Here is a 3,528-nt window from a genome sequence, read left to right as displayed (position 1 = left end):
GAATAATTGTCATAATCACAGGTTAGTTACCTTCTTAAAATATCTAAAAAATTCCTTTCTAAAAATATAACTTCACAAGGATAGAAAACTGTATTTATGCCACAGAATACTTGAACATCAAAGGAATTTGCTACTTCCATCTAATCTACACAATAGCATTTAAAGAACTAACTAGCAAATTGATTGTCTAAATAAGGAAGGGGAAAGGAATTGACATGTAATTTCTTTCACTAGGTGTAAAGTTTTATCATTTTCATTTATTCATTCAACAACAATGTGTGGAATAGGAAGACACTGGGTTAGATGCAGAAGGTACAAGAATGAGCATGACAGTCCCTGCCCTCAAAATGCTTTCAGTCTAGAAGGAGAAACATACACAGCCTCACATACATATGCAGATATATACACACTCACATACAAACACATTCACAATACCCATACACACATATATTCATACACATACACACGTTCACACAATATGTACATGCATGCTCACACATACATACACCCTCTGTCCTATACACTCACACATGTACACACATATGTATTAACATATGAACACATATATACATGTATATCCACATATGCACACTCACATGCATACATACATACTTGGGAGCTGAGCTGACAAAGTGGAGACAGTGAGTAGAACGTTTTCAATTTAGAGGAAGAAGAAAAGCATAGCAGTGGCAACAATCTTGTGAGATGGCTATGGCAAAAGCTCAAGGAGGCTAAGGAGACAGTTTTAGTGGAGTTGCTAAATACTGGGGAGTTAGGTTTTCTGAGATTTGGATTCAAGTGCAAATCTGCCATTACTATCTGTGAGGCCATAACCAAGTTACATAACTCACTGCCTCAGTTTCCTCTCTTTTACATAGGGATTATCATAGTACCTACTTTATAGGGTTGCCATGAGGTTTAAATGAGATGATGCATGTAAACCACTAAGCACAATGTACTAAATTTCCATTTATTTATTTATTTATTTAGAGATAGGGTCTCTGTGTTGTCCAAGCTGGAATGCAGTGGTGCTATCACAGCCCACCGCAGCCTCAAACTCCTGGCCTCAGGCTCCCGAGTAGCTGGTGCATACCATCACATCCGGCTAATTTTATTTTTGTGGAGACGAGGTCTTGCCATATTGTCCAGGCTGGTCTTGAACTCCTGGCCTCAAATGATCCTCCTGCCTAGGCCACCCAAAGTGCTGGGATTACAGGTGTGAGTCACCATGCCCAGTCTAAATTTCCAGTTTGTAATGATATCCTTATTATTACCAGAGAAGATTATTTACCAGGCAAATTGTGAAGACAGCATTCCTCTCACCAAGCTGTTTAGTGAGAACGTATTAAGCTATTTTTAAGGCGAGTAGAGCCAAAAAATTATGTATTAAATGAATTTATTTGCATACCAAAGTATAATCCAAAAAAATTTTTTAAAAAATGAATACATGATCGCTGCTTCAACTTTACTTTTAAAGTTCCAAAAATTCAGGAAAGCCAAATTATCATTTATAAATAACACAGACATCTACATGTCATGGCCTTCACTGGGAAAATCTGATCTGACTAAATGACATCACACCCAGTGTTACTAAGTAATTTCTGTGGCTATAACTTCATGGTGAAAATATATAAGTTATTACTAACTCTGTGATCATTTCATCAAAGTATGTTAGACTAGCTCATGTCATTTATAGAATACTGACAAACATTATTTGATATTATTCGTTGATATGATGAGGCAATTCATAAAATAAGAAATAAAAGTGGCCAGGCCGGGCGCAGTGGCTCAAGCCTGTAATCCCAGCACTTTGGGAGGCCGAGGTGGGCAGATCACCTGAGGTCGGGAGTTCGAGACCAGTCTGACTAACATGGAGAAACCTTGTCTCTACTAAAAATACAAAATTAGCCAGGTATAGTGGCGCATGTCTGTAATTCCAGCTACTCGGGAGGCTGAGGCAGGAGAATGGCGTGAACCTGGGAGGCAGAGCTTGCAGTGAGCCGAGATTCGGGCCACTGCACTCCAGCCTGGGCAAGAGAGCAAGACTCTATATCAAAAAAAAAAAAAAAAAAAACAAAACTCCATCTCAAAAAAAAAAAAAAAATCAGTCAAACTAGTCACGTTTAAAGGGAACATCTGAAATACCTTGGAACAGGACAGAGAAGAGCCTAAGGCAACAGATAAGATCTTGGACTCTTTTTTTTTTTTGGAGATGAAGTCTCACCCCATCACCTAGGCTGGAGTGCAATGGCGTGATCTTGGCTCACTGAAACCTCTGCTTCCCAGGTTCAAGAGATTCTCCTGCCTCAGCCTCCCAAGCAGCTGGGATTATAGGTGCCTGCCACCATGGCTGGCTAATTTTTGTAGTTTTAGTAGAAATGGGGTTTCTCCATGTTGGCCAGACTGGTCTCAAACTCCTGACTTCAGAGGATCTGCCCGCCTCAGCCTCCCAAAGTACTGGGATTACAGGTGTGAGCCACTGTGCCCAGCCCATCTTGGATGTCCAAATGGCTACTCCGAGGTCTATGTCACAGGCCAGGACTAGACTACTTTATAAGTCACCTTTGTAAAACTAGAAAATGGTGTTCCTGTGGGCTAACACAGACTCACTGGTACTCACCCTGGTTAATGAAGTGTGGGCTAGATTTCAGTCTTCCCTTATCCCCTTGGCTATGTGTGTTTACGTGGTGCACAAAAGCTGAACAAGTGGTCTTTCCATAAGCCAAAGAGAAATCTAGAAACCAGAATTCCTAACTCAGTTGATTTGAGAGTGAAGTGATGAGAGTTAGCACAGTTTAAACCCAGAGGTTTCAACAGAAAATAACTTTTCCAGCAATCAGGTAGAGATCAGAGTGGATAAGACTTGGTGGTGGCATCATAGGATAGAAATCAAGGCATGCTGATGCAAGGTAAGAGTAGAATACAGAAGATGAAATGGAGAACTCTATCTCCAGGGGTCACATTTTGTTAGAGTAACTGAAAGGCTAAAGAAGAATGACAAGGGGCATCTGGGAAACTGTCAGCATCTTAGCCCTCATGAAGCTATGCTTTGTCTCTGTATTTCTATTCCAAAGTTCCCTCCTGCTGAAAGGATGTTTGAGCTGAGATATGGCGGAGGTGAATGTGTGTTGCAGAGACTGAGAATTGGCCTTTGGTAGTAAAACTAAAGAAAAACTTCCATTTGGAATTGCTTGAGAAAAAACCTCCATTTGATTTTGATTTTGAATGACAGCAAAAAGGAATAAACTTGGCTTCTACCAGACATGAAACAGGATATATCTTCTTAATTTATTCACTTCAGTCCAATGTTGTTTTTAAGGTCTGGACAAACAAACATACAACTTTGTATCAGTATATTAGAAGTATGTTGTGTAAGATCAAGTAAGAATTTAAGAAAGGCCGGGCGCGGTGGCTCAAGCCTGTAAGCCCAGCACTTTGGGAGGCCGAGACAGGTGGATCACGAGGTCAGGAGATCGAGACCATCCTGGCGAACACGGTGAAACCCCGTCTCTACTAAAAAATACAAAA

This window comes from Colobus angolensis, unplaced genomic scaffold (assembly GCF_000951035.1).
Source record: "Colobus angolensis palliatus isolate OR3802 unplaced genomic scaffold, Cang.pa_1.0 Scaffold44, whole genome shotgun sequence".
Lineage (NCBI taxonomy): Eukaryota > Metazoa > Chordata > Mammalia > Primates > Cercopithecidae > Colobus > Colobus angolensis.
The sequence above is the reverse complement of the archived record's forward strand: the minus strand, read 5'-3'. Positions refer to the sequence as shown.